The sequence below is a fragment of the Canis lupus genome, chromosome 34 (genome assembly GCF_011100685.1).
Source record: "Canis lupus familiaris isolate Mischka breed German Shepherd chromosome 34, alternate assembly UU_Cfam_GSD_1.0, whole genome shotgun sequence".
Classification (NCBI taxonomy): Eukaryota; Metazoa; Chordata; class Mammalia; order Carnivora; family Canidae; genus Canis; species Canis lupus.
This window is the reverse complement of record NC_049255.1, coordinates 28,447,555-28,461,652: the sequence shown is the minus strand read 5'-3', so window position 1 is coordinate 28,461,652 and position 14,098 is coordinate 28,447,555. Positions and strand designations below refer to the sequence as shown.

The following is a 14,098-nucleotide window of genomic DNA, read 5'->3' as shown; positions in this document are numbered from 1 at the left end:
CTGTTATAAAAAAATTAGCACATGCTATTCTGAGAAAACATAACCTCATGTTGACTTCCCAATTATATAGGTAAGAAGTTCTATATTTTGCTGATGGAAAGACAGTTGTTTACTTAATCTCTATAAACCTGAATTCTCAAAAAATGAGTAAAGCCAAGATTCAAACAGAAGGTATAATTAATGCCAAAGCTAGCATTCATAAGCAGTAAATGATAGTCTTTAAAGCTTCCGTATTTGTGAAAAATAGTATTATAGCATTTGTTCATACAATTCAGGAGCAGGCTTAATAAGAATAAATGGCATGTACCTCAATTCAGGTTAAGATAGGAGTTTAAATCACAATCATTTTAAGATATAAATTATCTGTGATAAAAAAAATAAATAAATTATCTGTGATATATATTCTATCTGTAGTTCATAGATAGAACTATGCATAGCTATATGTTATCTTTAATTACCCTTTCTCAAACTTTTTTTTTCTAACAAATCAAATAAGGATATTGAACCATGGCATCAATAGTAAATATCAACTTACTATTATTATTTTAGTGAAAGTAGATCTAGCAAATATCAGACTATATTCAGACCTTAAGTGTAATGACATCACAATAACATCTAAGACTATCTAAAAGATACTTTTTTTTTCTATTTTCTTTTACTATATCATGAAAATAAAATTGGATGCTTTTTCCTCCCCTAACCATTTGCAGGAAGAGCAGGCAGGACATAAGATGTCAATAAGGCCATGCGGCATACATGAAATTTGCTATTGAGGACAGGTGTAATTTCAAAACAATTCACACCCGAAGTCTCAAAAGGTAGATATTCAGAACTACTAGGGTTGTTTTGTAATCTAGCTGTTTCTCACACATGCAGCTCAAGGTGGCATATTCCAGGGCAAACAGCAGCAGGGATTTAATTATTTAACAAAGGTCAACAATTCTCCAGAGCAACACCATCTAGGCCTACTTCACTTGTGTATATAAGCATACTGACAAAGACATAGTGCAATGTTGTAAAAGCATCCTTGTTGTCTTGTCTTCTACTAAACTATCACAAACTCCACTTTTTGTCTTTATAGAATAATACCTTCTCCTAAAGTGAGGTTATAAAATAAAATGTATGGAGGGCATTAACAGTATACCTGACATGTTTTCTTTTTTTCTCTTATTCAAACATTTTCTTCCTTTTCAGCATCTGTCTTATATGTTGAGAGTGTGCCCTACTGAGTTATAATTACAGATCCCTCTCATGAAAAGGCAATAAGTAACTGAACTCATGGTACTGGTCCTCACTACTAACTTCTAACCAAATAAAACAAATAATCTTTAAGGTACCTAAATATCTGTGAATGGCTAAAAGTTTGTAGAAAAGTACCTTAAGAGACATAAAAACTTGTAAATATAGAACTGCTGAAATGAAAAGTGGTATGGACTCACCACTGTAATAAAAAGAGTAATATATCAGTATAATAGAAGAATATACCACAAAGAAATGTTAGCAAGAGGCAATTGGTAAACAAATATGTTTCAATGCATTTGGACAAGAATGGTATGCTTAACAAACACTGCTGGAGATCATACATCTGAAAGTAAGCAGTGCATAGAATCCTTCTTAATATCACATATAGTTTATATAGGATAATAACTATAACTACATAAAGGAAAATTTGAAACATAATAAAAATAATAAATTATTTTAGAGCACACCTTTACATCCAATCAAGAAACCCAGAAAGGATTAAGGAAACAAGGCAGATTTAGCAAAGAAATTTAAAAAGCTAAAAGATGAATAATGGCACGGGGAAACACAGGCACCATACATAAGAAATAGAGAGTTAATCTTATTATGCAGAAAATTTATACTACCTGATTTTAAAAATAGAAATGAAAAAATCCAACGTAAAAATCTGCAAAGAATCAATAGATATTTGAAAACAAGCTGAAATGCCCAGTAGCCAGGGAAATATAAAGCAACAGTACAGTGATAGATCAATTTTTCATCTATGAGATTTAAAAAATTAAGAAACACCATACAGAGGGATGGGTGAAATAGATGTTGGGGATTAAGGAGGGCAATTGTGATGAGTACCGGGTGACATATAGAATTGTTGAATCACTATATCATACACTTGAAACTAATATAACACTGTCAACTGTACTAGAACAAGAAAAGAAAAGAAAAAGAAAATAAATGAAAAAGAAAAGAAATTAGAGGTTGAGGAGTCAACAAAAGAGACTGAGAAATAATGATCCATGAGGTAGTATACTCCATTTGACCCTTATTGCAGTCTGTATGTGTATTTGTCTGTCATCCTTTGGGACTAAGTCCCTTATGGAGGGAAGCCATTTCATATATCACAAAACCTAAAATAGGACAAAAAATAGATGATTTTAAAATGTTGCCTAAGTGAATAATGTATTTTCATTATAATACATATTTTTATAACTTTATACAAGCTATTTCCCTATGTATTTGGTAGTTGCTCATGTTTATAATCTAGTAAAGTTGTCCATTCTTATGTAGCAAAAAAAGAGAAGGAAAAGAAATACTGCACAAGCATATCTCAGAGATATTGCAGATTCAGCTCCAGACCACCACATTAAAGTAAATATCACCAGAAAGCAATCAAATGATTTTTTTTGGTTTCCCAGTGCATATAAAAGTTATGTTTATACTCTACTGTAGTCTATGAGGTGTGCAATAGGATTATGTCTAAAAAACAATATGCATAATTTAATTCCAAATACTTGATTGCTAAAAAAAAGAAAAATGATAAACATTACCTGAGCTTTCAGAAATCATCATCTTTTTGTTGGGGTCGGTCTTGCTTTGGTGTTACTGGCTGCTGAAGAATGGTCAAGATGATGGTTGCTCTAGGGTGAGGTGGCTGTGTCAATTTCTTATGACAATGAAGTTTGCTGAATCAATTGACTCTTTCATGAACACTTTCTCTGTGGCATGTGATGCTATCTGATAGCATTTTACTCAGAGTAGAATTCCTTTCAAAACTGGAGTCAGTCCTCTCAAATCCTGCCACTGCTTTGTCAACTAAGTTTATTTAATATTTTAAATCCTTTGTTGTCAACTTCACCAAGAGTAGATTCCATCTCAAGAAACCACTTTCATTGCTCATCCACAAAAAGCAACTCTTTATCTGTTTAAGTATTATGAGATAACAGCAATTCAATCACATACTTGGGCTTCATTTCTAATTCTAGTTCTCTTGCTATTTCTATCACATCCACAGTTATTTCCTTTACTGAAGTCTTGAACCCCTGAAAGTCATCCATGACGGTTGGAATCAACTTCTTCCAAACTCCTGTTCACCTTCATATTTTGACTTCTTTTCATGAATCACAAGTGTTCTTAAAGGCATCTAGAATGGTGAATCATTTACAGGTTTTCAACTGATTGCCCAAGTCCATCAAAGGAATCACTGTCTATGGCAGCTATAGCCTTATGAAATATATTTCTTAAATAATAAGACTTGAAAGTCAAAATTACTCCCTGATCCATGGACAGCAGAATGTATATTGTGTTTCAAGGCATGGAAACAATATTAGTCTCATTCTGCCTCTCCATCAGAGATCTTGGGTCGTCAGGTGTTTTGTCAGGGAGATGTAATATTTTGGAAGGAATCATTTTCTTCTGAGCAGTTTTCAGCAGTGGGTTTCAAATACTCAGTAAACCATGTTGTAAACAGATATGCTGTCATCCAGGCTTAGTTATCCCATTTATGGAGCACAGGCAGGGTAGATTTAGCATAATTTGTAAGGGCCTTAGGATTTTCAGAAGGGTCAATGAGCATTGGCTTCAATTTAAATCCACCAGCTGCATTACCCCCTAATAAGAGAGTCAGCCTGTTTTTTGAAGCTATGAAGCCAGGCATTGACTTCTCTCTAGCAATAAAAGTCCTAGATGTCATCTTCTTCCAGTAGAAAGCTGTTTCATCTACATTGAAAATCTGTTGTTTTAGTGTTGTCATTTTCATTAATTATCTGAGCTAGATCTTTTGCATAACGTGATGTAGCTTCTACATCAGCATCTATTGCTTCAACTTTTACTTTAATGTCATGGAAACAGCTTCTCTTTTCAAACCTTATGAACCAACCTCTGTCAGTTTCCCTCTTTTCTTCTGTGGCTTCCTCATCTCTCTAAGCTTTCGTATAACTAAAGAATTAGGGCCTCGCTCTGGATTAGGCTTTGGTTTAAGGGAATATTTTGAGGCTGGTTTGATCTGTATAAACCATTCAAGCTTTATCTGTATAAGTAATAGGGCTGTTTCTCCTTCTTATCATTCATGTGTTCAGTTGGGTAGCACTTTTAGTTTTCCTGGAGAACTTTTCCTTTGTATTCACAACTTGCTTACCTGTTTAGCACAAGTTCATTTGAATATTTAGAGCCCATCTTAGTTTTTTTTTTTTATTTTTTCATCTTAGGGTTCTTAATTGACCTAATTTCAATATTATCGTGTCTCAGGGAATAGGGAGGCCTGAGGTAAGGGAGACAGATGAGGAACAGCCAATAGTGAGGCAGTCAGAATACACACATTTATCAATTTATTTGCCATCTTTATGGGCACAGTTTATGGTGCCCCAAAACAACTACAATAGTAACATCAAAGATCACTGGTCCTAGATCACCGTGACAAATATAATAAAAATGAAAAAAAGTTTGAATTATTGTGACAATTACCAAAATATGACACAGAAATGCAAAGTAAGAAAATGTTGTTAGAAAAAAGACACCAGTAGACTTGCTTGACTCAGACTTTGCACAAACCTTCAATTTGTGAAGAATGCAATATCTATAAAGCATGAGAAAGTGAAGCACAATAAAACAAGGTATGCCTATACATTAATGATATATTAATCATGCATTTGTGAATTTCTACTGCTGTTTGGGTTTTATTCTAGCAATATATTTTAGAATTATAAATATGAATGCCCTTTGATCTAACAATTGCACTTTTAAGAAATAACTTATAGGGCAGTCTCGGTGGCCCAGTGGTTTAGCACCGCCTGCAGCCCAGTTGTGATCCTAAAGATCTGGGATCGTGTCCCACGTCGGGCTCCCTGAATGGAGCCTGCTTCTCCCTCTGCCTATGTCTCTGCCTCTCACTCTTTCTGTGTCTGTCATGAATAAATCAATAAAATCTTAAAAAAAAAGAAATAACTTATAGAAATAATTAAAGAAATATCTTTTAATCAATTCAGTGGTTGCATTGTTTCTTTACTAATTTTGTTCACAGTTTTAAATTTTTTTGCAACCATTCCTTCTAAAACAACCTGTATACTAAATACATTTCTAGGTTTTTCATAATATAAAAATATCACAATATATTATCTTTTCTTCCTAAAGAGTTCATATTTGGGAAATTGCTTAAATATCATGCCAGGGATTTCAAAGGAGGGAAAATTTATTTTATTTAAAATCAGGAAATTTTCATGGATGAAAAACTTTTAAATGACATGAAAAGAAAACTAATTTTAGCAAATTAAATATAAATGAAGCTTTATTTGAACTTCTAGGTAGAAATGGTAAAAAAGACACACACGCAAAGGTATATCAGAATATTTCCTCCTTCAGTACTGAGGAAATATAAAGAAAATAATAACAAAAAAAAACAGGAATAATCAGAGGAAACTGCAGAAGGCAACTTCACACCACATACCGTGAGAAATAAGGTACAAAGAAACATAACAAAAAAAAAAAGAAATAAAAGATTCCGACATGATTCAGTGTCTGCTGGCTCTATTCTTCTCCCTCTATCCCAGATGATGGGAAAAAAAGCGCACCAATAAAATCTTAACATAAAATCCTATTATCTCTCATTCAATATCATCTAACTTCCAGAAAAACAAACTGTGACATCCACTGCCAATGGTCAGAGTCTCATGAGAAGAGGAAACATTGCAAAAGATTGTTTATATATAAACATTGCAAAAGAAGGCTCACTATTAAAATAAGACATCTATCCAAAACCCAGATATATTCTCCATAATGAGAGAATAAAATCCAACTGGGTGAACCAAACTCTTATTTACATATATAATGACACCATAGCACCAAACCCCACCAAAGTTACACTGTACTACAACACTCTATCTCCAACTACAAAATAAATATGACAACAATCATTACTCAAACTAGATAAGGGTAGAAGAAAAGCAATTCTCAGATAAGATAATATGGATATTAACAGTAGTTTACTCATGTTAACTAGGAACAAATTAAATGTTTGGATAATGCTGCTAACTGAAACAATCAACTTGAAAAGAGATTTATAAGGGAAATTTTGCTAGCGTACTAAGGAAAACAGGTAAAAGAAGAATACTAGGCAGAAAAAAGTAAAACATGCTGGTCTGGAATAAAATAATCTTAGAAATAGCAATACATCTTTCCCAAAATGTTTTGTACACTGAAATAATTAAAATGAAAATAATTTCAGTAAATGGAAACCTCGGAGATTATATGACAATACAGAGAAGGTGGAAAGGAGAAACGGGAAAGTTAAGGAAATCAGACCTACGCTGTTAAAGGACTAATGGCCAATGGCCTTCGTTCAAAGACTACCAAGGACCCAACTGTTGAACAATGAACTTAGTGATGCCTTTCAACAATGGAGATCTCACACCATGGGAAACCATGGGATATATCAGTATGAGGAGGTTAGAAAGAACTTATTAAAGGATTTGAGTGTATGTTAGGTGCTTTGGGAAAGACTTCAAAGAAGCAAGACTCTACTCTGGATTAGATGCTCTTAGAAAGGAGGGTAATTCTATGATTATCTTTAATTTTTTTTTCAGAAAGAAAGAAACAACAAAGTGAGACTAAACATGTAATTGGAAGGAAACAACAGTCATTTATATTAAGCAGGATGGCAAAATATTTAGTCTTTTATTATTCTATTGATAACCTCTGTGTTTTGTTTGCAGACATGATTACAGAGATTTGATTTTGTGTTGATCCATCATGGTCACATAGTGACTTAATCTGATGTCAGTGTTCCGTGAAATTGTTTGGGTTCAATGGGAGAACTCCAATGTCAAGTTGGGATACAAGTCCATCTCCTGAAAATATCAGGGCCTCAAAGCAATGCTAGGCCATTTCCAGGCTCAATAATTAATTTTCTTTCTTTCTTTTATCTTTTAAGATTCTTCTTTTTAGTTAACAAATTTTATTTTTAAGAGCATTTTAGGTTCATAGGAAAATTGAGCAGAAAGTATAAAGTGTTCCCATGCATGCTCTGTCTTCACACATGCACACACTCCCTCACTCACTACTGACATCCCACTGAACAGTGGCAAATTTGTCAAAATTGATGAACCCACATTGACATGACATGTCATTATCAATCAAAATTCATAGTCTACACTAAGGTTCACTCTTGGTATTGTTTATTTTATGGGTTTTGACAAAAGTATAAATATGGATTGATCATTAAAGTATCAAACAGAATAGTTTTCACTGACCTAAAGACACTGGGCTCTACATAGTCCTGCCTCCCTCCTCCTAGTCTTGGGCAATTGCTGATTTTTTTATTGCCTCCATAGTTTTACCTTTTCCAGAATGTTATATATTTGGAATAATACAGTGGGAAGCTTTCAGAATAATTTCTTTCACTTAATAATATGTATTTAAGGTTCCTCCTTATTTTTTCAGGGTTTGACAGCTTATTTCTTTTTAGTTCTGAGTAATATTCCATTGTGTGATGTATCACAGTTTGTTTATCCACTTACCTACTGAAGGCCATCTTAATTGCTTCCATGTTTTGGCATTTATGAATAAAGCTGCTGTAAATATTTACATGAAGCTTTTGGTGTGGACATAAGTTATCAGTTTATGTGGGTAAATGTCAAGAAATATGATTGCTGGGCTATATGGTAAGGGTATGTTTTATTTTATAAGAAACTGCCACATTGTCTTCTCATTCTCAGCAGCAATGAATGAAAGTTCCCATTATTCCACATCCTTATCAGCATTTGGTGTTGTCAGTGTTTAGATTTTGGCCATTCTAGTAGGTGTTCTGGTATCTTGTTGCAATTTTCAATTTTCTAATGATATATGATGTAGAACATCTTTTTGTGTGTTTATTTGTCCTCTTCATGCTTATTTATATCTCCTTTGGTGAAGTGTCTTTCCTGTCTTTTTGCCAATTTTTAAGTCTTTTTTTTTTCCTTATCATTGAGTTTTAAGAATTCTTTGTATATTTTGGGCAACAGTATTTTATCAGATGTATCTCTTGCAAATAATTTCTCTCAGTATGTGGCTTATCCTTTCATTCTCTTGACATTGTCTTTCACAGCACAGAAGTTTCTAATTTTAATGAACCCCAGCTTATCAATCTGTTCTTTCATGGATTGTGCTTTAATATTTTATTAAAGAAGTCATATCTTATACAAGGTCACCTACATTTTCTGTTGTCTGCTAGGAGCCTTATAGTTTTGCATTTTACATTTAGGTCTATGACTCATTTTGAATTAATTTCTATTAAGAATATAAGGTCTATGTTTAGATCCTCTCTCTCTCTCTCTCTCTCTCTCTCTCTCTCTTGCATATGGTTGTCTCACTGTTTCAGCACCATTTGTTGAAAAACCTGCCTTTGCTCCAGTGTATTGCCTTTGCTCCCCCGTCAAATACTAGTAGACTACTTATATGGGTCTATTTCTATTCCATTTATATGTTTATTCTTTTACAAATACCACACTATCTTAATTATTGTAGCTTTATAAAAAACCTTGAAGTTGAGTGTTATAAATCCTCCAACTTTGTTCTTTTCAATATTTGGTTGGCTATTCTGGATCTTTGGCCTCATTATGACCAAGTCCCTTTGGAGTTTTTGAGTATACGTTGTCCACATTGAGCTTCCAGAAATCTGTCAGTTACAGTTTAGGTTTTCCTATCCTGGTACTGCTTCCCATGTTCTGTTCAGAGGTTTCTGCTCCAGTAAGTTGTGATTCTGTGTTCCTATCCTGTTTTTCTCTCAAATTTTGGGAGCAACAGCCTTATGACCTCACTTCTAACAGATCTAAGAGGAGTTGTTAAATTTTCAGTTTGTTCAGCCTTGTATTATTTGTTAAAACAGAGTAGCAGCTTCCAAATTCCTAACAAGCCAGATCAGAAAATAATAGTAGTCTGTTTTTCTATTTCTAAAAAAAAAAAAAAGAAAAGAAAGAAAAGAAAAGAAAGAAAGAAAAGAAAAGAAAAGAAAAGAAAAGAAAAGAAAAGAAAAGAAAAGAAAAGAAAAGAAACCACCAGTGGGAGAATAGCTATGGCTGAAAATTCAACTATTGACTTAGAATAAAAGTCGTGAGATTGCAATAATAAAAGAGAAAAACAGTTGGCAAAAGATGAAAATTTACAAAAATAACTGGCTTCCATGAAGTAGAAAATAGAACCAAACAATATTCAGAGACAAAACCAGAAGAATGGAAAGAAGATATAAATATTCAGATTGAAAGAGAGTATCAGTTTTAAAAAAAAGGTAACTGACTATGAGTAGTAGTTGAGGAAATCTAGTAGCCTACACCTCACCAGAAAAGTAAAGGTCTGTAGACATTTGTAAAATTTCGTAGAAAGCTTTACCTTAGAATATGACAGCCATCCATTCTGTTATTAACTAGCAAAAACAAATGATAAATTTTCTCACTGATGAAAGAACTCAGATAATACAACCCTGATGAGTTCTTCTGACATAATGTGAAACAAAATAAAGCAAAACAAATAGCAACATGAACAACAACAAAAAACAACTTGATGAAATCCAGCCAACTAATAAGTGAATGAATAAGTTATTAAATTTCAGTAAAACTAAATGTGTTACTTTTCTCGTGTAAATAATCTTCTAGTTTTCTAACCATTAAGAGAGTATCATTTCATAGATTTTTCCAACTCATTGTTTATCTTCTCTTATTTTAAGAATTATGACTGTGTTACATATAAGTACACGACTGTATACTAGAATTTAATAGGAAAAATATTAAATTTCAGGAATTTATGAACTTCAGATTAATGTCCCATTAAAAGAGATACTCTTAAAATTTCCAGTGAGAGCAAAGCAAATTATTACATTTTACAATTGATTTTATTGTAAATGTTCTTTAAATTTAGGTTCAGGAGGGCTCATATTCTTGAGCTCTTTCATAGGTAAGAATGGCTTTCTATCTTCATTAAACCTGAATAACCATGTAACTACAAATAAAATTTTCATTGATCAAAAGTTATTTTTAAAAATTGTCTAGACATTGCATCAAATAAAATGGAGAATTTGTGGAGAGTTGTGATGCTTTCCCTTTATATAGAGAAAAACTGCTTTTCTGCTTGCTTATCTGGCCATCTAACACTTTCTAAATACACTTAGATAAATATTTGAGAAAATGTTCAGCTGGTGTTAACAATGTAATTTATGATGATTTTTTATGTATTTTCTATTTTTTCTATTTTTTTCTTGTCTTTTATACTTATTTACTTTATAAAGTACTATTTACTTTATAAATACTTATTAATGTATACATTTTAAATGAAACAAAGGCATATTTAAAAGAGAGGAATAATAGAAGTAGTATGGAACACAGAAACAGATTTAGTGGAAAGCACAGAATATATTTGAGGAGAACGCATGTAAAGACAAATGTGCAGTTGTTGCATAAACTGAAGAAAGTCTTCCATGCTAAGGTGAAGAGTTTAAACATAGTCAAAAAAAGAGAAATTACTGGAAGGTTTTGCATAAAGCATCAGAGGAAGATATGCTCTTCAAGAGAATCTATATGCCAGATATGGTCAGAGAAAAGATATTAGGTAAAGAGACAATTAAGAGACATTTGATACAGAAGAAAAACTGCAGTTTCTTTCTTTAGCTGATATAGAACAGGTAATGAGGCTTGCAGTGAAGGAATGATGAGGTTTTTAGTTCTTGGTTTTGTTTTGCTTTTTTCCTTCTAGCAACCTCCTCACAAAAATGCTGTGTGGAGTCTACTGAAGCATATGGAAAGTACTAAGGTCACACTCAGGATAGACTTAAAACACCTGAGCGCTGTGATCGGCTCCCTGTCCTTAGCTCCAGATCAAGTTACCTAAAAATGCATTGCAGCTATTATAACAAATCAGGGAACCTTGGATAAAGAATGAAAGTAATGCAGCTCTTCAAAAGTTGTCTTTTTAGATTTTAGTTGCAAAATAACCAGTGTCAGTGTCTTAAGACATGGGTGGTTTAACCCATGGCTAGAAAACTAAATAAGCAACATTCTTTCCTATATAAGTTCCATTTTCTGTTTGAAGTTTTTTTGTGGGTTTTTTTTTTTTTCCAGTGTATCTGTAAAGTACTAAAGTTTTAAAAAGAAAATCACTCCATTATTTTACCTAACACCAATATAATGTCTGGAAGATTCTCAAATGCCAAAAATATTACATAGCTATTTCATTCTCAAGAACCTTAATCCTGTTCTAGCCTAGGGCTTTAGGATTGTTTCCTCCAACAAGATTTTCTGGTCAGAGCAATTTATAATCTAAATTTTTTTACAGAACTATAAAATATATCTACTAAATGACTGCTTTAGAGGGGAGGGATTGTAGGATATAAATTAGATCATGTGCAATTTTCCATGGAAATAAGAACAATTTTACATCATTTTGTACTTTCTACTGAGTTTAATATTTTAATTCCAAACATTCTATTTTCTTCACTTTATATAAAAATGTGTTATCTGATAAAACAGTGAAGCAGGCTAGGAGTTTAAAGAATACATCTTTAGTTTCATTTTTTTCTAATAGGATGTCACTCTTCTATTTATAAACAAAAGTGATGAATTAAAATGCAGTTCTAAAAATATAACCTTATGATTTTATAATAGTATATTAGAATGCTATCTAAATATTAGGAGAAGGCAGGGGCATATGATTGGTTCAGTTGGTAGGGCATGTGACTCTTAACCTCAGGGTCATGAGTTCAAGCCCCAAGTTGGGTGTGGAGCCTCCTTAAAGAAAAGACAAAAAAACAAAACAAAACAAACAAACAAACAGAAACATTGATTGCCAAACATTCAGGAAACATACATACATTATTTTATATAATAGCCTTGATTAAACAAATGATTTGACTGACTTTAACTGAAACCCTACAACCTCCATCTATTAATCAAATGACTTTTAAAAGCAGATCAAATTGAGCTTAAATGTTACAAATACATTCTAATGATGCAATCCAACTTCTGATAATGAATCAAATCCTAAAAATTACTCCTCTCCCCTTGAATCCATATATTTAGAATCATATTGTGCTCAAACCTAGACTCACAGTAGTTTATACTATTAATTTAAAAGGAGACAGGGCACCTGAGCGGCTCAGTTGGTTAAGCATCTGACTCTTGATTTCAGCTCAGGTCATGATCTCAGGGTCTTGAGATTGAATCCAAGTAGGGCTCTGTGCTGACTGGGGAGCCTGCTTAAGATTCTCTCTCTCTCTCTCTCTCTGCCTCCGTCCTTTCCCCCTGCTGATGTGCACTCTTTCACTCTCTAAACAAAATAAAATAAAAATAAAAGGAGAAATATATTTGCCTTTTCCCCAATCTTTATTTCAATATTAATGCCTACTTGATAATTATTTTTACATATAATTTTTTAAACATCAATTGTTTTTGCAGCACTGGATGCATTGCTTGAGTGTCTAGAAAGTACAATGTGTAGTAAAGGATAGAAAAAATTCTTAGGGTAACACCATTGAGACTTTATCAAGAAAATATAAACAAATAAACACTTTCACATCTCTAATTCTAATCTCAATGGCAGTCTCACAGACAAAATAACAGACTAAACGTTTGTTTCCCTTGTTCACAAATAATTTAAGATTTATACTGACAAATCATTAATAAAGGGATTAAGAACAAGGTGGACCAAAGAAGCAGTAAACAGGTTCAGTTAAATTTTTAGATTTCTACATTTGGCAGCCATATACTTGCAGGAAAAGCATTTTTAATAGCTGTGTTTCCATGTTTTTTTTCTCCTCCCCTCTTCTACCTATCACAGTTAGACACATTCTTCATAGACCAGCTCAAGTATCAGTTCTTACATGGAAACTTCCCAATCAGTACCTCACTTCAAAAGAAAGTTAATCTCTATTTCATCTAATCATGTGCATATCCACTAACATATCTATGTCAAAGATATTATGCAATTTATATTTTAAGACTTGGATTATGGCATAAACACCAATATTTGTGATTGAAATTTTGAAAATAACAAAGTAGCAAAATGGCCAATTATTGAGTTGCTCTTACCTGCCAATAAACACTTGCTGCTTTATTTTTAATTCTAACAGTGTTTCATAATAGGTGTTAGTTTGCTCAAGGTGATACAGTAGATTCAAATAGGATTGAATCTAGAGATGCCAGTCTCCAAATCTCACACTTTCTCTACAAATATATTCTCTCTTATTCTGAATAAAATAAAATAACATAGACTACCTCAAGATAGTCCTTACACTCATTCTGGTCATAATTTAATATTGTTCTCATAAATTATTTGACTGATGTCAACAAGATATGCTCAAGTTTCATTTGAATGCAATAAAAACATTTATAGCAAAAAAAAAAAAAAAAAAAAAAAAAAAAAAAAAACATTTATAGCCCCTGTGGACTTAATAGAATATAAATGTCAATATTGTCTCTGGGTAGGCTTGCCTGCCAGTAAAATTTGACTATATATATATATATGTATGTATATATATATATATACATATATATATATATAATCACATAGAAATTCTTCTAAGTGAAACAAAAATTGAATATGTAAGAGGTGGAAGTCTTGTCTTAAAACAATGGTGTCAATGAATAGCAAATAAAAGGAAGAGCAAATTGTGTCCTCTTCTCACCAAAGGCATATTTTATCCACATACTGATGTGCCTCTCACTGTTGGTTGTGGACCAAATGACTAATTTAAAATATTGGATTTTCCTCCTATTAGCCTGAACTAGAATTAGCATAAATTGCTAATAGGTGAATGATGGTGCATCAAAAGCCTTAGGATCAGAGGATCCAGGATCACCACTAATGTGCTTAACCATATTAAAAGGAACTACTGAAAAATTCTACTTGC

General features: G+C 32.6%; 1 pseudogene; it reads right to left on the bottom strand.

Annotated features, from left to right (window-relative positions):
- Positions 1–2,926: 2,926 nt before the first annotated feature.
- LOC119867411 lies at positions 2,927–7,759 on the bottom strand (annotated as a pseudogene).
- Positions 7,760–14,098: the final 6,339 nt, after the last annotated feature.